The following is a 22,712-nucleotide window of genomic DNA, read 5'->3' on the forward strand; positions in this document are numbered from 1 at the left end:
GGGAGGAGCTAAATTTCATCTGCCATCAAAGATTAGATTTTTTTTTTTTTTTTTTTTTTTTTTTTTACAGTCTTGATAGTTTCAACAGCTTGTCAGGATGGCACGGGTCAGGCAGCACTAGTATCATGCCAGCAGCTACCTCAGGTGCTTAGGAAGGAATCACCTCAAACTATGGAAGCACATCCATGCATGGACACATATATGAAATAGCAAATTTAGAGAATGGGAAAAAATCTTTATCATAGTAAAAAGGAAAGACCACATTGTTGCTATGCAAAGTTGTCTGCAAAATAGGTATTATGAGCTATCAGTCTTTTGGTTTCCAATATAAAGGAAACAGAATGTAGAACGGGTAAAAGGTTCTTGTTTACGGAAGACCCCAAAATTCTGTTGGCATCCACTGTACCAACACTAGTATTAGGCAATGTAGGAATAAAAATGGATTAAAAGGATTAGGGACCTATGAAATATTTCCTTTATAAGGTGGAGATTAGTTTTGGACTATGTCAAATAGAACTATGGTTGCTGCAAAACAGCCATTCAAGGGTTGACATCTAAATGGCTGCTCTAAAAAGAACATCCAAGGTGGGAAAGTAGGAGGAAGAAACTGAACCAGGAAGGTGAAGAACAGCAGAAATACACTTTCAATGAAAATAGTTGGAAAAATAAAATAAAAGTTCTACCTCGTTACTGCAGGATGAGACAGAACTGATGCTCTAGAGGAAAGTTCCAGAGAATGTTCCAGCTTCCTTTGTGGCCTTCTGCTTCTGATTTAGTCATCGCCATTTAAGATTGGAATTTCTGTGGTTTTGGAATATTTTAACCTGATAATACAATGAAATAAGTGAGCTGTTTCTTAAAAAAAAGTCTGACACACTGCTAAAAAAAAAAAAAAATCAAGATTTTCTACCTCAGAGTAAGCAGGAAAGCACCAAAATGCAACACATACCACCCACATATATTTTCTGATGCTCTGCCTCCAATGGGAATTGTCACTTCCAGCTAATGCCTTCCTCTTTTTCAAGGACCTTTAGTAAGGATACTCATTAAAGTTAATTTTGTTGCAAACACTTACTGTATGGAAAATCTACTGGGATCTTCCATCTTCTACATTTCTTATACATTCATAATAAGAATACATAAAGCAGCAACAGTTCACAGCCTTTAGGAGAGAACCATAAAAAAAAAAGAGATGCCCATTCTCTCAGTGCAATTATATTTAAACCAAGTTAGAGAGTTACAGTTAGAGAGAAAAACAAGTACTCTTGGAATACAGAGCAGAAAAAGCAGGAGATGGAAGCTCATCATTAGAACAAAACATGAATTAGGCATTATTAGTTTTTGAAAAATAGTTTAGACTTAACTTATTTGAATTTCTTGTGTGTGTGTGTGTGTGCATTTGAAGGGCAATAAGGACTTTTCTCCTGCCTAAAATGTAAAAAGCTATAAAACATTAGTGCTTTAGAATTTTGTTTTCAAGAAAATAATAGCCTTAGCCCTATAGCAAAAAAAAAAAAAATCACATTAGAATATTAATCATATTTATAATAATATTTATATTATTTATATTAGCTAATTGAGCGTATACAAATGCTAGCTGTTTTATTTTCTGTCTTCACAGCTACCTGGCATTGGTCTAAAACTGCAGTTTTAAAACTGGAGAAACCAATTTGTGTGGGGAAAAAACCCAAACATTCAACTAACATTGTGTCACCAGTGCCACAAACTATCAGAAGTCATTAATGAACTGTTTCACTAAATCCAAATAATTATGGCTTTTATTTTACTGAGAAGAGTCACCTCATATTTCTATTAAAAAGCATTAGAAATCGAATTAAGTATACAGGGTTTAGAATAAAATGTTTGTAATTATGAGGCGCTATTAGATAAGCATTGTTGGTGTAGTTCTAGTACTTCATAGTCTTTTTTTCTACAGTTCACATTAGCTACTACATAGAAGGAATTTCATGCAAGTAAACAAATCATATTTGTAAGCATCACTATTGTAAGGATCACCATTAAAAAACAAACAAACAACAACAACAAAAAACAAACAAACAAAAAAACCCCTGCATATCATTGCCCCTGTGGAAATAAATCAGAATTCCTTTACAGCCTTTCAAGAGGTTAATTAATAATTTTTCCTCAAATTCGGACTGCAACATGTTGAACGTTACAGCTGATTCAAGCAGATTCACCAGTACAGAAGGGAGGAATGGTACCTCTAAGTTTTAGTCTATGGGGCAGGAAGCAGATGTGCATAAACTCTACCTGTTACAATGCTGATCTAAGTAATACAGCCCTACTTAGAGTTATTTTTTCTCTTTCCTAATGTGGGAATTTTCCTTGGTTTAATTAAAAGTAGTTTCAAGGATGCATTATGTTTTGTGTCTGAATAAGGACCCATGATGGCTACGTGAATGGTGATTTTATAACCCTAAGAGTTGCTCATTAAGCAAAGGAAATCTTCAGATGAAAATAATGTCAGCTGTTGCCAGCTGTTTTGCTGCCTGAATGAAACACTCAAAGTGCAGAATGATCACTGAAAGCAAAGTTGGGCCCACGTTGCCATCCACTATCACGAAAATACAGTTCACATATATAGAAATACAGAAATGATGCCCCAGGAAGCGAACCTTTTGCTTTCTCAGCTATTTGATGGGCAAACTTTAGGTTTTGTATTATAGCAAAGCGAGTAATTAATATACAGATAAGGCTTCAGAACATAGCACTTAAAATGTAAATTCTTCATTATGTATGTCAATCCTACAATCCCAAAGATTTAACTGTGCAAATGAACTTAATTGGCTTAATTATAATTAATTTGCATTGCTTTCAAAGCTCCATCAGTAAGCTTTACAGACAGCGTAAGTGAGAATAAGACATTTATATTTTATATGGTAACTGTTACCTGTGGAGAATATATTCCTTATTTAATACTTCCAAATTCCTTAACCTCAGAGCAAAGCAATTCTTAGGAAAAATACCAGAACATTTAAGTAGTGTAAGCACAGAGGATAAGAAAATACCTCATCTACAGCAACTCTTCCCAAGTAGTAAGCTGTACTCAGTACATTTATCTATCTCATACACTTGTGACTCAATCAGTATTGTGGGAACGAGTTATTTTTTCATAAAAATACTGTTTCCTATTGCACAATAGCAGAGATTTAATAGGATTTACCTCGCAAAACCTGAAGAGCATGGGACAGCTGACCTAATGGGCCAGACTAACTACACAGAGACCTTTGCAGTAGCATCTCGTAACTTCTCACTTCCTTTTCCAGACCTTCTTATCAGCACAGTCACAGCTGAGCTAGGATTACTGGCATTTGCTTCTGGAGGCAGAGACCTTCCTCTGCTGGCTCTCTCCTGAAGGGGATATAGTAAAGATTTTATTTATTTAGTTTTATTTTTTATATATACGTATATCCATCAAGGGTCTCAAAACAGAAAGAGGCAGATACCAGTTCTGCCAACATAATTTGAAGCTAAAGCAATTGTACAAAATTTGTCTCTAACACTGCAGAAGAAAAACAGGGAGGAGCAAGACTAGTCTGAGATAACAAAGAGGAAGAAATTTAGAGACAAAGTCAGTACTCAGTCAGTTAATCTGTTCTCCCAACAAACAGGACCATTCTTGCACCTCTTGCTTTCCCAAGGCCCTATGAGGGAGGCCACCTCCCAGCTGTGATCCGATCCTAACTCCTTCACTAGGTCCAGCACTGTAAATACAGAGTCCAATGCATGGATTAAGAGTTTCAGTTTCTGTAGGAAAAAGAAAAGGGGAGAAAGGACTCAGGGATTATTACTTTCCTTTACAGTTGCTTTTCTGTTTGAAAATGGGTCACTAGCTTGGCTGTAGATGGAGGTGTACAAGCAGCATATCTAGCTAGCTCTGAGCTTACTGAAATGCTTTCCTTTCTTTTGCACAAGGCACTCTCTACTGCCAGATGGTTTGGCGACCACGTCCAGCTATCTTCCTTAGCTGGGGTGGAGGAAGGTGCTCAGTCTGAGCAAACTTCCTTGCTGCCTCCCTCATTTCCCCTGTTTTTCTCCAGATATCAGCTCCAGTTGGCTGTTTTGACTGAACAAAACGATAGCTCACCAGCATGCTTGCCTCAAAGCTGTTGATGGAATGTAGAATACATTTCTTTCAAAATAACCAAACATACAAGCTTTGCCAATGATATTTTTGACAAATTAGCATTTCTAGTCTTTTGATTAATTAAAGATTTTATTTGCAGTTCTATGATTGTGTGTTTTTATAGTCATGATGTCAATGTCTTTGGTAAATTACTATACCATTTGGGACTCTCATAGGAATTGTATACAATGTCCAGCTTTTCAGGGTGACTCTTTTTCCAGTTATCTCTGTCATATTTGGGGGATTACACTTTTTCTATTTTTTATTTTTTAAACACCAAGGCTTCTAGTTGAAAAGCCAAACTTCCCAAATAAAAACAGCTGAATCTACAATTTTGGAAGATGTGAAATTCATAAAGTGTTCACTAGTAATGTAATTACATATTTTAACATGAGATAGTATCAAAAATAAAATTGTGGACAGTTAAGTCATACTTTGACAGAATGAGCTCTAAGAACATGCAGCTTGTAAAGCTTTGAGGAGGAAAAGCAAACACGTCAATAACTCAACTATGAGAAACTTTGTGCTAGAGAATCATCAAAGCCAGCTTCAAAGTTGGAGAGAAATATCATCATGGTAGCAGAATGGTCAATCCCAGCAAGGTAGACATCATGTAGGGAAAGTTGTGGGTTCACATGTAAATACATGGCATTGCCTTTGAAGGGCCACTGGGAAAAACCCTGTCCAACTTCCACCAACTGACTGAAATATTGTCACTAGTTTATATATCTGTCTAGATTCAGCTTAAGTTAATATCTATCTACTACTCAATTTATGATTATGCATATTATTTCTCTCAAGCAACAGGGAGTACCAAAAAAGGAAAGTTTCTATAATTTGTTTTATCTTTCAAAATGCCATCTTTGTATATATAACCCTATGCAAACATAGATCACAGGAGAGTCAAGGTTATTTCACCCATGGATGTATGTGGAGCTCATGTTAAAGTAGGAGCTGCTGAAATGATGAATTATCTGTAGGATTATCCATACCGCAGTTTGCCACTGCACTATTGTGAAGAAAATAAAACTCTGTAAAATGAACCAGCCTGTTATAAAGCAGGTATGACTTCTAATCCAGTGGCTTTTATGTAATAGCTTAATTTACAATTCTAATTTTGATTTTTTTGCAACAGCCTACAAAAAAACAGAAGAGAAAGAGCAGAGGGGAGCTGTGAAATTCAGAAATCCCAAGGATATCACCATATAATTACAGGTGACCAGTAAAATAAAATTCTCTTACTGTTAGTAAATACTCAGGACCTAAAATCACTGGGGCTTTGAATTTCTTGTTTGGGGTGGTATTTCAATTTGTTCTTTAACATGTACACATTTGATTCAATCAACTAAGAAAATACAGCATTTATCTATATCTAATACTGCAGTTTTTGAGAAGCATAAAATGAAAATTGCTCGACAGGGCTAGGAAAGATGTAGGCTTTTGGAACAGCTGTCATGCTGATAGCCTGTGGTGAAGGAGTTTACATTAAGATTTATTTATTTATTTATTTATTTATTTATTTTAGGTGAGCTTTTCTTCCTTTCCTCCAACTAAATGGTGCATGAAAAAATCAATATTTCTATGAGCAGCTTGAGCCAACATGAGGAATTGATTTCAATTTAATCATACAGTTCAAAAGCACTGTGCACGATACAAGTGGAGAAAGCATTTTCAAAGTAACCACGCAGAATGCATGGTTACACCATAGGAAGTTATGACCTCGGACTTTTTTCTTATTTATTTTCAGATTTTATTTTTAAATAGAGTGGAAATTGCTAGGTTTGCAAGACTGAGTGATGGCTTTACAAAATCAACAATTCAAGTAAAAATATTTGATATCTTCCCCAACTGTCTGGATGACTAATGCTATATATATTTTTTTCCCATTGGTGATATTTTATTCTAACTGTATTTTCTAATACTACTAAGAATATAAATTATAATCCTAATAAATAGTATGGTATCTTTAAAGACTTCATTTAAGGCTTTTTTTTTTTTTTTTTTTTTTTTTAATTTTTTTATTTATTCCATTTTATCCAAGGCTGATTTCTATGTTAATTCTAGAAAAAATCTTTGTGGTAGGGATAAGAAGAAAAAAAAAACTAGACAAGTGCTTGAACCACTAGCCTTGCAGTGGCATGCTGCATCTTGTGCTCTCTTTCTGTCTCAGTCTGGGATTATTTTTGGTTCAGAAATGTAGCTTCAGTAAGAGAAATAGTTCATTCTCTTCCCCTTGATCCCTTGTATGCTCCTCTATGACATAAGAGAATCGAACCAAATCTTCTGCATCCTGCTCAAAAGCTTTAAGCGCTGGGCTACAACATGAAAAGAGGTAACATGATCAAAACTGGTTGGTGCTGACCCACACTTATGTTAAAGGAAACAGCAGGGGCAATCATTATGCTTTGTATGGAGGCTGACTCTATTTTGGTGCATAGGTATGCTCTGAAATTAAGTCTTCAGAAGGCTCAAGCAGATGAATGCCTAGTTTCTGGATTCTCTTGAAGTAAAGTGAAATAAAACTTTCAGGTGCTTTAACTTAAAGATAACAAACTGTGTCTCCCGTAACCAGGAAGCAGCAATGTAGCAATGATTTTTACTTGTATAGAAACTATGTGATTTTGATAATTTAACACCCTTTTTAGCTTTAGCCCTTATTGAGTGTTTAAAAGATGTGGTATTTCTCTATAGGTTTTGATCTCAGAGAACTGAATGTACATTTTTTGATTACCTACAGTTCTACCCATTTGCTTTTATCTTCAGACCTCTGAGGAAATACAGATTAACAGTTATTATTCTTTTTTGACTTTGTAATTGCCCCACATGTTAAAACAAATAAGCAGGAACTTGTGGACAGAGATCTAAGAAACAATTACTGCATTTCTGATCTATGTATGCCTGATTCAGGCACCACTTCAATGCTTTGGTCATAGTGTTGGCTTCCTCCAGAGCTGTATTTCTCTATCAATATATAAAGTCTTATTTTATTTTATTTAAAAAAGATGAATCAATAATGTGTGTGCCGAAATAGTTTTAGTGTAAATAATTGAATTCTAATAATGTTGAGTATAAATCCAAATCCCTGAGGAGAAGGCATTCAGTGTAAGAACCATCTACATTTAGCACAGCTGCTGACACTCTTATAGAACACAAAGCAAATTTGCACTTTTAAAACAAGCATTTGTAATCTGTGATCTACAAATGTGGTGGGAAGCCATAGACCCAATTTTAAAAACATAGACATGATTTTAAAATCAGATAGCCAGGTTTTAATAGCTGCAATATATAACATCTACCTTTTGTTTGGAGTCACTGATTTGGTGTGTCTTCTCAAAGCCTCAGCACTAACAATACTTATGCTGACTTATGGAGCTTATGTGAGTCCATACAATTTACAGCAGCACCTTTGGCTGCCACATAGATTACTGCCTGCATTGTACCAATCTCATGAAAATATTTTGTGACAGCTAATGTCACATCCCTTCAACAACTGAAGAATTACAGGGCCCAATTGTTTCACCACTGCAATCTTTTGGCATTCACAGCCTTGTGAAATATATGGGGAGATGAAGACGTAAAAATGGCAACCCGTGGCAGGGATGTCCTGATGGGGACATGCTGAGGAGAAGGTAGTGCCCTGTAGACTCTTCTGCCTGAGCGCTGTCATGAGCAACACTTACTACCCCAAATCTCACTTGAAATGATATGTTTCTTCATGAAACTACTCAAGGAAAAGCACATATGTTTTTATCCCTTTCTCCAGCCACTTGCTAGTTAGAGTAGTGTATTACCCCAAGGTATGATTGAGTTAAACTCAAATCTCGTTGCCTTGTGAATCCTGCAGTACTGGAGTTGTTGGGCACCTGTTGAGACCAGCATCTCTGAAGCAGGTAAAAGAAAGTTCTTTACCCTAGGAAGTAGTTGGGAAGGTGCCTGGCACAGACTCTGGCATGGTGAGGTTGGGATGCCTGATTGTCCCCTCCCACAAAGTCCAGCCAACCCTCAGGTGACGTCACATCTGTGACATTCAGTAGCTGCTTACAATGTCACCTCTCACAGCCAGCAGTTTCTCATGTTGTGTCCAGCAGTTTCGTGTGTCCTGGTCAATTAGCTCCACCTCAGGCAGGGGTCCAGTCAGGAGGTAGGAAACATGAGCACAGCTCTGGATTATCACCATTCTTCTCTTCCTTGGGTAAGAAGGCTGCAGAATACACTTCATATTGTCCTGCAGTTACAAATACAACAGGCATAATTCAGTACAGCATAGAAAACCAAAAGGAGAGAATAACACCTTTTCACCTGTCAAAAGACAGATTTGTGAGGGAAGAGTTTTAAGTGTTTTTTCTTGTGTGATGATCAATTTATTCGTAGCTGACCTTTAGTATAAAATCCTTCTACTGTTCTACCTCTTTAGAACATAAGAGGATAGAAAACTAGAAATAAATGATGAAATGGTGAAATTAATTTTCAGAATATGAAATACATAATTGTTTTTTTATGTCCTGAACAAAAGCTCACTATTTTTTTCCCCTGTATTTTAACCTACATTACGATTTTAATTCTTTGGTCTCCTTTTCCAGTGGTCTCAATAAATGACTCAAAAAACCTCTTTCATGGACCAGGCAACACAAAATATCTGAAAGTAGTAAAAATTTGGATGACTCATCAATGAATTCCTTCTCCCCATCTTGAGCAGCTGACCAGCAGGAATTAATGATTCTGTTTTCCAGCACAGATGGAACAATTCTTTTCACAGATGTCTGCAAGTGTTGCACTGATAATCTAATTCTTTATCTGATTCTAGGAATGCAGACAGCATTTGGAAATAGCCCTCTATAAACTACAAATTGTTGCAGTTTTTTCTGTGCTGTTAATAATAACACCTCTGTCTTGAAGCTGGGGATGTGACTTGACTTAAACTAATTCATCCTGCACTCACATGAAGTTTATTACTTTGAAAGAAAATGACTAAACCCACAGAATTTTGTGGTAGAGATGCAGTGGTGTTGGGTACCATTCAGTCCCATGTTACTGTCTAGTTCACATGGGTCATTTCTTTTCATCTTTAATTTTGGAAACAGTTCCTTGTCCCCTAATTATATGCCTTTACAAATAATTTCCGGTTACTGAAGCAACTGAAAGGAAAATATAAATATGGATTGGAAAATTAGAGTATTTTCACTGAAGTTGCCCTCAGGAAAAGGTAAAGTATTACAGCAACAAAATTATTACATATGACTGAAATACTGGATTGTCAAACATGGAATAGGAGAAGGAGGAAAAGGACCTGGGGACATTGGTTGATGAAAAGCTCAACATAAGCCAGCAGTGTGTGCTTGCAGCCCAGAAAGCCAACCGTGTCCTGGGCTGCGCCAAAAGGAGAGTGGCCAGCAAGCAGGGTGAGAGAGGTACCCCTCTACTCTACTCTGGAGACACCCCCTGGAGTACTGTCGTCAGCTCTGGGGTCCCCAACAAAAGAAGTATGGTCCATTGGATGGCCGTGAGGATGATCAGAGAGCTGGAGCACCTCTCCAATGAAGACAGGCTGAGGAAGTTGAGGTTGTTCAGCCTGGAGAAGAGAAGGCTCGAAGGCTCTGGGGAGATCTTACAGGGGCCTTCCAGTGCCTAAAGGGGGCTACAAGAAAGCTGGGGAGGGATTCTTGGTCATGGAGTGGACAAGGGATAATGGCATTAAACTAAAAGAGTATGTTTAGATGAGATATTTGGAAAGAAATCTGTATTCAGAAGATAGTGAGGCCCTGGCATTGGCTGCCTCAAGAAGCTGTGGATGCCCCCTCCCTGGAGGTGTTCCTGCCCATGGCAGAGGGTTGGAATGAGACAGTATTTAAGATCCCTTCAAGCCCAAATCATTCTATGATACTATAATTTTGGGAATTCTTCTTTGTAACTGTTGCAAAGTCTAGGAAATCATTGGGGTTGTTTGTGTGTTTGTACAAGGCAGTGATCAGGGAAGAGAAATTCAGTAGATTTCTAGCAGTTATTCTCAAGTTTTCAAGATCTGCTTAAATGAATGACAGGTGAAAGATACTGCATAAGACATCTGCTCATTCTATTTCTTTGGAACCCTTTTCATTGTCAAGTGCTACAGATGAAATTTGTTCTAAGACATCTCATCATCAAATAAGATAGAAGTTGAGTAATTTTTAGTAAAATAACTTAATAGAGAAGTTTTTTTTTTTTTTTTTTAAAGAAGTTTTCTTCAGGCATGAATCATGAAAAGTCATTAGATGGGATGGGCTACTCTTCAAAATTTTTAAATGAATTTTTGTTTTACTTTGAATTAATTTTGTGTTTCTTTTGGCATAAGATTCCCATTTAGTTCAATTCATATAATTTTAGCTATGTGACTGCATGCACATTTTGTGCATTGCAACTCTGCTGCAATGACATGCAGCTTTTCCTTTGGGGCAAGTTTTTCTCTTCTGTTTATTCCCCATGAAATGAAACAAAAAAATAACACAAAATACTTTGACAAAGAAGCTACCACCTTTAGACAGTCATTGTTCCCTGCATGTTTATTGCATGTGCCAGATTGTTATTGCTTCCTTATAGCATCTGTATGTAATCTAACCATAACAAAAATGGTCTGAAACTTTTGACATGTTTGGAGAAAATACAGCTGCAGGGAAGCTCTGGCTTGAAAAGCTGGTGCAGTACAAAATAAAAATAGCAGGCTTCAAAAAAGCAGACATCATAAATCAGGGGTTGTGTAGGTGAACTCTCTTCTGGAATACTGTTTAAAAAGAAAAAAAAAAAAAGACAAAAAAGAAGCTGAAGAAATCTGGCAACTCCTTACTTAGAGATGAAGTATTTAGAATAAAAGTGTAAACTATGCTATTGTGGGGAGAAGAAAAGCAGAGTAATAAAAATCAGCTAGGTTTAATCAGTATTTTTTGTTGCCCTCTAATACAAAAAGAGACTGCACTGGAAATGGAAATGAAATCAGATTGCAGAAGATACAAAGATATATATAAGGCATGAGGCCCAAAACTGGAATAAGGAAAGGAACTAAACAAGGTGCAACAGAGAAGGGACATTGATGGGAAAAAAAAAATTGTTGGACAAACAGTTGAAAAACAAAGGATAGGGTTGGGACTGTGCTTAGTGTTAAATGCATTGTGAAGTCTGTCTGGTATGTAATTGCTTTTAAAGTGCTTAATGCTCTTTTTCTGTTTTCACTCAGAAGTTAAAGGTGATCAGGTGCTAAACACAAGAGAAAACAAAAATGGCAAAATCTCCAGTCAAGAAGGTAAATAACAGTTTGGAATATATATAAATAAATCAGATATCTTCCTGCTGTCCTGGCCCAATAATCTTCACTTTAAAGTGCCTTGAACTTGGCTAAGTTAATTAGAGAGGTTAACGGTTATCTTTGCAGACAGGCTAGTCCATGAATACTTGACCTACTTTCCTGATCATTTGTTAAAATTAAAATCTGTGGAAAAGGGAATTATAAGCCAGGAAAATACACTGAGAAAACACTAAAAAGTAATTAAAGATCTTTAGTGACTCATTCTCTGTTGTTTATCAAAATAGAGATCAAAAGGTAACTTGATTATGGTATATAAACACTTTCATGCAGCTACTTTTGCTGGGTACTAATGGACTGTTTAATGTAACAGAAAGACATAATATGAAGCAGCAGTGAAGAGCTGAGAGCCAGACAAGCACAACTTGGAAATAATGTGTGGCTTTTTAATAATGAGAATAATTAATCATGGGGATAAATTACCACAGGAAGCACTATATACTCTATGCTTTAGTCAACACACTTAAAATTTGGGCTCAAATGGGGGGAAATTCTTGTAGGATTTTACACTATTCCTTCTTCCCTCTAGTTATTGACTATGAAATAACCAGAAAATGGATGAAATCCTATGAAAGTCTTCTCATTTATCCACAAGATTAACAATGGCATTAGAACAGTTCTCTTTTAGGACCATGTTTTTATGGTATGATGAAGGAGCCCTAGATTACATCTCAGACTAGAGAATACACAATTATTACTTATTAGCCAATTAGTTTGATCATTTTCCAGCCAAGAGATGGCAATTTAATTTGGATTATAACAGGTTTATAAAATTCTGAAATGTCATTTAACATTTGTCAAGCATGTTATATAGTTTGCTATATAGCTGTATATATTCTATAATGCAGTATCACATTCATCCACAGATACTGCCAATGAGAATTTGGAAAACCTCTCTTCCTTTATTTCAAAGAATGAAAACGCAATGATCCTACTTCAAAGAACTCAGTATTTTTTAACATTGAAAGTCCTTTCCAGCAAAGGTCCAACCCAGTATGTGAAACACATGAAACTGAAAGTTTCATACTGTAACAAGTGAAAATTTAGTACAGTCTGCATAACAGCTTAGTGGATATTGTTACTCAATAGTTCAAAAGAGATGTCAATTAAAAGTGTGAAGAAGAGATGGAAAAAGATGGGGGCATTTTCAGGTGTGAATGTGTAATTTATTTGGAGCCAGCAGACAAAGCTGATGTAAAAATAGAACAAATGACACAAGTCAGTACTGCTACTGGAAGTTTGCAGAACTTACTATGGTGAGAGCTCTGACAATCCCTCTTAACCACTGAAGTACTCTTGTACCTAAAGACCTAAGCAAAAAGGTTGTGATATGACACTATGATGAAGGGATTATACAATAGAGTACTTGCAAAGTCAGAGCTCACGACTTCAAGGAAGTGGTTCCTTTCCTTGGAAACAGGCACCAGGCCTTTTTTTTTTTTCTTCCAGTAAAAGTCCTAAGTATTGCAACTTTTCCAAAGACGAATTAGTGGCAATGTTCAGACTAGTTTTCTGTTTCCTCTACTGAAGAGGTTCTTGAGCATGACACTGAGGAAGTCCAAGCAATCAAGTGGTACTTAGTTCAGTGGTTTCATGGTTGTTGTTTTATTTTTTTTTTCCTCCCCACTTTGGCAGGTGCTATTTGCAGAATACTTATTTGCTTATTAAGTTAGCAAGGCAACCTACTTGAACACTGCACTAATAGCAACAGGTTTAAAAAACTTTTATGCAGATAGAGGAACTATTTCATTTACCTACAGTGCTGCACATAACCTTTTATAAATGCTTAATGAGTATAAGGGATATTGCAGGTTCCTATTCCCGCAATCTCTTGGTGCACTACTGTTATGTCTGTTCAAAATCATTGAAGTTTCCTGGGAACACAGATAGATCAAGCACTTTATAAAGAAGAAACAAGTAATGCATTTTTTTTTTTTTTTGTCACATTTTCTTTTTTTAGGTTCCAATTTGTTTATAGAGAAGAAAGGAGAAAATTTCAGAATTTATAAATGCACTTTTTGTATATCCATATATTGGGAAATGGAAAAGTTGAATTCTGTGTTAGTAATAACCTCCCTTTCCATTTACTTGAAAGGAAGCAGAAATCTACTACTTTGTCAAAACATTGTATTAAACTAATAAGCACTTCCAAACAGTCAATGCAAGCCAATTAAATGTGATTCCATGTTTCTAGACTAACAAGCAGAGAGTTACATTTAAATTGTGATTTTATTTTGTAAAGACATAAGCCCCTCTTCAATGTGGTCTATAAATTAACCAGGTACAATATGTCCCATAGAGATTAGCAGTTCCCTCTCTGTAGGAGCATAGATAATACACTCAATAGGCACTTTAAAACTCTGAGGAATATCAGTACAATGTGTTTCACCATATTTCAAAATCAACAAAATGACTTGTGACATAGTAGCTGATCATTCAAAATCTCCCTGTGTGGCATGGACAGCTGCATCTCTTGTTTCCTTTGCCACTCTGAGACATTAAGCCTGTGTTATTATATTGGATGCTGGTTTCCCAGGATCCCTTACTATGAGAACACAGACACTGAAAGATGCAGCATGCCAAAGTCATACAGAAGACATTTGCCATATGGTCTGAGTGTTGTCCAAACGTTTTTTGAACTCTGTCAGGCTCAGTGCCATGACTGCTTCCCTGGGGAGGCTGTTCCACTGCCCAACTACCCTTTCGGTGAAGAACCTTTTCCTAGTATCCAGCCTGAACCTCCCCTGATGAAGCTTTATGTTATTCCCTGAGGTCTTATCACCTCCTAACACCCCTATATGCAAGTAAACTAACAATGAGAAGACTGTTTCTTTGTGTGGACATCTCAACAGCTGCTTTCAAAAAATAATGCAAATTAGTGAAATCAAGAAAGGCAATTCACATATTCCAGCTTTAGGGACCTAATGTTTGTAATAGGGGTCTCATGTCCCTGTGTATCCAATGGTATTTACAAAGATTATTCAAAATTTCTTGCACTCCTCAACTGCCCTTATGGAGCTGTAAGAGGTTACTTAGAGTTAGCTTCTATATATGTATTCCCAGAAGTACTAAACAGCCATTATAAAGTGCCAGAGACTGCTGAAGGGTAAAGTAAAATTGAACTGTGTTTACATTTCTACTCATACTCACCAAATACCGTTGCTAACATCTTGCATTGAGTCTGCCAGACTGCTTTCAATGTGGCTTGATCAAAACAAGCACCTTGGCATTCCTGTCACGATGTTTCTTCCTTTTTGCTTCTCTCTACCTATGGTCTCCTTTCTCACACATCAGCTGTATGTTCCTGTACAAAGAACTCCTGCTAGCAAGTATGGTACACTACAGTCTCCTTGTGTTGGAAATGATACAAGCTCTTGTTCACAACTACTTTTAAATCAAGTATATTGCTTGAAAAAAATCAACCAAGTTATCTTTAAAGTTCTTTTCTAAATATACATACAGGAGTATAACATTCAAATTTGACTGAGTATTTAGATGGGCACAGTTATTTTAACAGCAAGTAATAAAAGAATGTAAGAATAACAATGCTTTCCTTTATATTTTCTAGTTAAGAATAATTTGATGCAGGGGGCATATAACTTATCTGCTTCCAACTGAATCTTTTTCTAATTGTATCTGTGCACTTTCATCCCCTCAATGAGAAAGCCTGCAGTCAGTATATTAAAAAGCCATAATAAATAATATTTTGAGTTTATATAGTTCAATTAAGTCTCTAAACTTTGATAAAAGAAGCATGTGATTTTTATTTAATGTTGTTCCCTGGATTGTTTGTATTTCAAATATTACTTTGATTTTTGGACTCAGAGAGAAAGTGGCAGTAAAAAGTAAGTGAAACACATGCTTGGTTACCCTGACATCTGCAGCTTTAGATGGTATATGGGATTGTAGGCAATCATATTTTCATGTTGTGTAGGCACTTCTCATATTTTTTGTAGCTGTCACTCACCGTAGCTACATTACAAGTCAAAAATGATGGTTAAACTAACAGATGTATGTCATATAACTCACAGAGGAAAAATACTACCCTCAGAGTACACCTGAATATAAAAATTTAGTTCAACATCAAGCTATCACTTGCCAGTTGAAAGTATTATCATGTAGTTTTACTGAATAGCCCTAGGGGATGTCAAGATGGATTTTTAGAGAGTGATTGCATCGTGTTCTAATTTATTTCTTAGACAGACTTATGTACACAAACGTTTACTGGAAGGGTTCATAGCTGATTATACACATACTTTAATGGTGATTTTTTTTTTCTTCTTAAACAACCATCTAAACACAAAGGAAAAAGAAAAGAAAAAGGAAAACTCTCCCCAGTGGCTACTTGGGAAGAGAAGCAGCAGAGACTCCTGAAAAGAAGTCCCTCTGTGGGTGTCCTCTGCAGTGCGACACGTGCCCCCTGCATGACACTTTTCACGGTCTCTACCATCACCTGTTCAAATGCCACTTTGATCAGGTGCAGGTGTTTTATTCTCTGTTCAGCTCTTTGTTGTATCCCCCAGCATACACTAGGAGTTAGAAAGGGCAGGGGGAAGGGAGGATTGACTCTCACACCAGTTGCTATCACTTCCCATGAGAACATGCCATGGCAAGAGTATTAGGTTCTACTTAAGACAATATTGGGGTCTACAGGTGAAAAAGGCTACAAGCCACTGTGACTTACCCAAGGAAATTTTTAGCCTCAAGAGCTGCAGTGAATTCTATGGAGATTCTGGAGATTTTAAGTACAAAGGATGGTAGGATAAAAATTACATCTTGTGCAGTGCTTTTCCTGTGAAGAAAGTTAAACAATTATGACTTTGATCCTGCAATCAGATTTGGCAGCATGAAATTCTAGCTAGCACATAGATGGGCAATACTACAAAACTGCAGAACTGGAAAATAGATTTGTTTTGAACTCTTTAAAAAGACCAGCACTCTCCTGGGCAGACATTTTTCTCAGTCAATTGATTCTAAAATTGAAGAAAAGCTATCAAGAAAAATCACTACGTTGTCTCTCTTTAGGTATGCTGCCCAGTCAGCACTGACAGAGACGGGCAATCAGTATTTATTGATTCATCCATCACTTTTCCAGACTTGATGGACTAAGGCTTTAATAGCTAAATATACTCTGGTTCTGGCAGAGATTTGAAATAAGACAGCAAAACAAAATCAAGACTTTCTAGAATTGTAGCCTTACAATATTATAAGGGGTTAAGGAATTTCTGTTCAGTTTAACTTTCAGATTTCATAAAAAATCATTATCTTAAGGAACTTTGGAGATCAGTTTTTTGAACTCAGGAAACAACATTTTCATTGTATTAATGTAGCACACATTATTGTGATGTGCAACAATATTTGTAAATAGTTCCTCATGTTCCTTATTCTTAGATCATTTCTATAATTCTATTACTGTCTAAAGAAATAGATATTGCTGGTATTTCTTTTTTTCTTTTACAGTTACTTACATCTTTGTTTTGTACAGAATCTTCTTAATTAATATGCTCTTTTCTTGCCTCCACGTGTACTGTAGATATTCTTTCTGATCAAAAATCAACTCACTGTGATTTTGTCTTGAGGGCCGTGATTCAAGTCCTTGTGTGTTAACCAGCTGGAGAGTAGAGTGGTAGTAGCTTCAACTGGACTACATGACTACGTTCACCCTGAAGAAAGTGAGTTAAAAAAAAAAAGACGTTTTAAGACTGTTTCAGAATTTTAGCATTTGACTGCTTTTAAATTTTTTTTTCCATGTATTTGTGCTATATTTTTAATAGAGAATGACAAAATATTTAGTTGATTTATAAATACAGAATACCACATGGCTGAGCATGTCACTGCAACAAAAACACCGGAAATGTTTATGAAAAATTATACTGAGCCTCAAATAAAATATTATCTGGTAAGTGTAAAAAAAAATTCAGCACCTAATGCTAGCTACCAATCACTTTTAAAATGTTAGCAAATTAATCATAATGTGAAAGCTGATGTAAGTATCTATCTCATACTGATTACAAATATTCAGAAGAATTTAGTTTATGAAATTAGTGTAAAAATTTCCTTTAAAAACAACAACAACAAAAAAAATTTACATGAATTTCACAGATAATCCTATGCTTTTTCCATTTTTAAATTCTTTAAATAGTTGGGTTAAGTCAAATTAGAGCTTCTCTTTTTTCTTTTTATTATAGTTTTGAGTAATAGTCTGTCATTAAGTTAACAGCTTTTCTTTAGTCTGGACTGTGAGGTCCATGTCTAGAAAGAGGCACCTACACTGAGAGATATTTACATATTTTTAGTATTACAGAGATCTAAAATAAATAAAGCATTCTTGTGCTTAGTTAAAAGTGTATGTTAAATAATAGCAAGATATGCTTGATATGTAAGTAATGAAGTTATCTCAGACCACAGGGATAGCATGAAACAGAGGATGTGAAATACTAAACACATTTAAGATTTGAATGCAAAATTACAGCATTAAAATGTAAGTCCTTTTTAAACCAAGGTGCTTTTCCATTGACACATAAGCAAAGACACTTGGGAAGAATAATTACTTTGGGAATTCTTAGACAGGAAAAAGACTGAAGGTAACTTTCCTGATGAGTATTTCCTTCAGCATGGCTCCATCATTCCCTGTAATACAGTTTGAGTATCTCCTGTTGTATTGTTTGGACATTTGCTGCTTTAAATCACTGACAATGTTCATATATTTGATTTAGTGACTGTCTTCCACTTTTAGATCTCTAACAGTCATCTCATGCATAGTGCCTGATATCAGAATTTACCTTAAACAGAATAACTTCTGGTAGTAGAGGTGAATTAAAACGAAAGATTTGGATCCAGGAATGCTGAGCATCTGCTAACTGCGCATTTTTATTTTTATTTTTCATCTTAGAATAGTTAAATCCAAAATTATTACATTGATTTTGATGACCATTGCTAAATTTTCTTTAACTGCTGTCTTAAGGAAGGTTGTTGCTTTGAAAAGTGATTGATTTTGCCTGTGGTAGGTAGCTACTGGTGTCACCTAATGTTTTAGGTAGTAATCTAAGTGCCTTCTCAAGCAGTCCTTGTTCCTGTAACATTACGCAGCTACAGAGTCTGAATGGGGAGTACGGATATGGGTCCTTAACAAAATTGTGGTTGTTGCTATCACTACTGCAGGTAGCTCATTCACAGGGTGTTAAGGGAAACTCTCACTCCTTGAGGTTGAGCAGGAGAAAAATACATTTTGCACAACAGCTACTGGGATCAAAGAGCAAAAAAAAGAACCCTAAAGTCTTGTGCATATGGTTGATGGCCCCACCAGCTCTCTTTCTACCATCTGCTTAGGGAAACAGCAGTTGAGACTGTTTCAGAATCCTGAAACAAGAAGTGATGTCATTTAAAGATACTTAAAAATTTACATTTTGCTAGACCAACATAGTATAGAAGATAAACATTCTGGTATATAGAAAGAAACCCAATAATGCAGGATAGTTACTTTGTGATTAAAATAAAAGTAGCATACTTCTGAAATAATATTACTTCACACACACCTACACAATGGCACAGATGTTTGTGATGGGTGCAGTTGTAGCTATCGAAACTACATTTAAGTTATTTTATTTAGCTGAGGTGCTGTTGTTTTTCCCCACAGTTCACAGGAGAGTAGCAATGATGACTACTTTATCCAGAATGTATCATCTTGAACCATTGAAGACATGGCCACAATTATTCCAAGTTAGCTTCTTTACTGAAGCATGAGCCAGGTTGCACGCAGACACCAAACTATCAAAGTTTGTTATAACAGATGAATAGGAGGAATTCTGGTTTGAACTTTAAACTACTTTTCTACAAGTTAGCCCTATCCTTGGTTTTGCCAGATTTCAAAGTATATTCTATTTTTTTTTGGATAATTTAACTTATATAAAAGAAAAGGAGGTGAAGGTCATTGATTTACACAGTAATTTTCATTTCAGATATTCCCATAAATCATTTCTCTGAAGTAGCATATGAAAATTATACAGATCCCACAACACTATAAAGTTTTAATATATCATTAAAAGCAAAGAGAACAAATGTAAATAGTTCAATGATTTGAGCAGTCAGGCTTGCAAAACTCTTCTTGAATGGGTGTTATTTTTCTTTCCATCATAACCATTTTCTCTAATCCATTCACGGATTTTCAGTCCCCAAAGTTTTTCTTATAATTAACATGAAGTTTGGCCAGGAACAGTAAAGCTCCTTCCACTTGCTCTTCCAAGAAATTCTGTTTAATGTCTCTGAGCTCTTTCTGACTAAGTTAAGGTACTGAAACCAGACAAGATAAAAAAACGTGTCCTTTCCATTTCTTTCTGAATTTCTAGCCACCTGTTAGAAGTTTCTGGCACTCGTGAGTCTCCTTTCATTTTGGCAATAAGTCTTGTCTTCTCTCATTTCTGGGGACACAGCAGCATTTTCAATGCATATTAACATTTGCAGTTAGTGCACATTTCCCTTAAAACAACAAAATCCCTTTCTCAATTACTAACAGCCTACTTGGTAGCATGAATCTGACCTCATCACTTTTCTTATTTTTGCACCTTGTTCCATCTTTATCTCTCCATAGTATTTCCTCTGTTGTTAACAGATTTGTTTTCTGTTTTCTTTGTCACCTACACAAAGCCACTAGCATCTTGCCACCTGTTAGCTGAATAGGATTTATCTTTGTTTTCACTGATGTCTCTCTACCTCACCAGTCGTATGTGTCTTTCAGACATGGAGCTTTCTCTGTCCACACTAAGCCTTAAAAATCTTTACAGTTTTAAACCCTACTTCCCCTTCTTGTTTGTACGTCCAGAAGAAAAAAAAAAAAAAGAAAGAAAAAGATTTTTTTGTGTGTGTGTCAATTTCAGGTATATCACACAAGCATCTGAACCTTTTAACCAACAAAGGATTTACCTGTGCACTAACATGACAAAGAACCTTTGTTAGGGAGTTGATTATAATGATGGTCAGTTGTCTATGCAAGTCTGTGGTGTGAACCAGGAAATCCTGGTGTGAGCTTCATGCTACTGTCACTGTCAGGTGTGCTGATAATAATTAGAATGTCCTTTAGCACTTTCATCTGTTTCATTATTATTTTTTTTTAAACTAGAACAGAGATGGGGGCTGTAGGTGATGAAGACTTCTGATTAATGCAGGTAGTTATGATTTATGCTACTTTCATGCAACAGTGAACAGAATACCAAGAACCTCAGCCAAAAATGTTCATGCACGTTAAAGGCATCCTTGGAATGAAAGACTCATCTGAATGAACTTAACTGACTCCAGATAAATGGTATAATCATTTTTTATACAGTTATAATACTACCTCACTGATTGCTGTATTATGGGTGGGACAGACATAAAAGACATAACATTTCTCTCTCTCAGCATTCACTTTATTCAGGCTTTGAATCCAGCCTGCCTGCACTTCATAGCATGTCTCTGCTAACAAAGATGGAGAGTTGCAACAAATGCTGATATGAAAATACTTCTGCATAATGCATATTCTAATATGTATTTGGTTCCTTGTGTCTTGAATTTTTCAAATATTATAGAACTATTTGCATGATTATAGTTTGGCATATACTCGAACACTTTTTTTCATCTGGGGTGTGCATAATGGATTCTGTGATTTCAGGTCATAAAATAGTGCTATGAGTATACATCTTACTCCATTTGTCTACATACCAAATGCTAGTATTGTATTTATTTGCATATACTTTCTTATGTATATATTTTTATTTTACTTTTAAGAAATAGATACTAAGCAATTGATGTTATTTTTGTTCAGCAACTCCCCCAAGGTAGGTTTCAGGTCAAATATTGGCTCAGTGCAAGGTGTGCTTTGAAGATAACTATTTAATTTTCTCTTCCTTTTCTTTTGACCCCATTGAAAAGATGGAGAAACTTAGCATAAAAACAAACAAACAAAAAAAAATAAGTGTACCACAGCAGCTGCATTTTGGCACAACAATTTGAAGTATGGGGTAATGGCAATGCAATACAAACACAAGTATTTAAAATCTATACTTTTTGTTCCTCCCAAATACTGAGTTTTAAAAGTTGGAATTACACTTCCAAAACCAATATTCACTCCAAAATTCACTCTAGTTCTCAAGATAAAATATTTTATCAGTTCGTAAGAAACTCTCTTGCTGTTTGTTAGATGCTTACAGGTACAGAACAATTAGCAGTGGGACCTAATAGCATTTAACAATTCTCTTAAGGTACTGACCTTCTGCAGCACTCACTGAACCTTCTCAGAAGGAATGGGAACTAATGAGGTAGTATAAAAGTGTGGCCTCAGTAATCAAATCTTTCTGCTGCATCTATTTGCTGTGTGATTACTAATATTAAAAGGATGGGGAGAGCAGAGGGGGAAAGCAAAAAGATAAGGCATAGCTGCCATTTGACCAGCCTGTAATTTATAATGTCAGCAACTAGCTTTAAACAGAATATTGGCACGAGCACAGCAGATAAGTCTTGTCTCCTCTTCCCTTTTAATATTACCTCTCAGCATCTAACAGAGTCACAAGCTAACAATTGGTTAACAAAATGGTTTACAGATATGGAGGACTTGTGTACGTCTCGCATGCATAAGATATCTAGTGAGCAACATTTAATGAAACCATTTATTATTATTCTGCGCTTTGAATAAAACATTTGTTTATTTCATGAGTGATTAATTTTCCCTTTATTCAGCTCCTTCTCCCTCTCATACAGCAGAGCACAGAGTGTTCTTCCGAGCTCTCTTACAGTTCTTGGAGTATTTATAGCAATACTACTCTACCATTTAAACCTGTTTTTTTTTTTTTTTTTTTTTTTTTTTTTTTTTTTCCTGTCATCCCTCTTTTCCTTATTCCACTCCCTCCTTTTTAAATCCACTTTGCTCCTTCCTGTAACCCTCCTCCAGAATTTTGCCTGTGCTGTTTGCTTCTCCCCTGGGACCTGTGCCCAGGGGAGGCATGGTTTGAGGGGTGCCTGCTCCTGTCACAAGTCTCCTGTGTGCAGTGTCCTTTGCTGTTTCCCTACATTTTGGGGCTGAACCCCTATAGCTGGTGTACATGCTGTGAACAGACCACCCAAGCCCTCTCCTGCCAGCTTCTCTGAGTCCAGGGCTGTGTTATGTTTCTAAGTGCTGCCTCTGCTGCTTCTTCTGGTGCCACATCCCTTTCCTTCCCTTGCTGTTCTGCACATTTTGACTCTGTATTTATCTATACCTTGACATTG

Source organism: Aythya marila, assembly GCF_965140915.1.
Source record: "Aythya marila genome assembly, chromosome: 4".
Taxonomy (NCBI): Eukaryota; Metazoa; Chordata; class Aves; order Anseriformes; family Anatidae; genus Aythya; species Aythya marila.